The sequence below is a fragment of the Austrofundulus limnaeus genome, unplaced genomic scaffold (assembly GCF_001266775.1).
Source record: "Austrofundulus limnaeus strain Quisiro unplaced genomic scaffold, Austrofundulus_limnaeus-1.0 Scaffold1600, whole genome shotgun sequence".
Classification (NCBI taxonomy): Eukaryota; Metazoa; Chordata; class Actinopteri; order Cyprinodontiformes; family Rivulidae; genus Austrofundulus; species Austrofundulus limnaeus.
The window spans coordinates 12864-13483 of record NW_013954002.1 but is presented as its reverse complement, the minus strand read 5'-3'; the positions used below and the strand labels follow the sequence as shown (position 1 = coordinate 13483).

The 620-nt window shown below is 41.0% G+C and overlaps 1 protein-coding gene across 1 annotated transcript in view; it reads left to right on the top strand.

Moving 5' to 3' along the window:
• Window positions 1-620, top strand: part of LOC106535880 (adenomatous polyposis coli protein) — a gene marked incomplete at its 3' end in the record, with an annotated part of 14648 nt that overhangs the window by 1257 nt on the left and 12771 nt on the right.

Sequence of the window (620 nt, the reverse complement as noted above, 5' to 3'; positions counted from 1 at the left end):
CTCCTAAATCACTCGTACGCACAACTTAAGAACAAATCTGTGTACCAACGGTTCTGACATGAGGCCCAACGTCAGGCTCCACCACTCTTACCTGAGAAGGACCTGGATCTGGTCTGTGGGTTGTGGTGGTCTGGACTCGTGGTTCTGGAGGCAGTAACTACAGTAAAACTTTACCTTCATGAGTTTTACTGCAGGCTGTACAGAAACTACAGTAAAACTTTACCTTCATGAGTTTTACTGCAGGCTGTACAGAAAGTACAGTAAAACTTTACCTTCATGAGTTTTACTGCAGGCTGTACAGAAACTACAGTAAAACTTTACCTTCATGAGTTTTACTGCAGGCTGTACAGAAAGTACAGTAAAACTTTACCTTCATGAGTTTTACTGCAGGCTGTACAGAAACTACAGTAAAACTTTACCTTCATGAGTTTTACTGCAGGCTGTACAGAAACTACAGTAAAACTTTACCTTCATGAGTTTTACTGCAGGCTGTACAGAAAGTACAGTAAAACTTTACGTTCATGAGTTTTACTGCAGGCTGTACAGAAAGTACAGTAAAACTTTACGTTCAGGTGGAGCTTCTTACTTGAACCGTTCATGTTGAACGGACATGTTAGTGT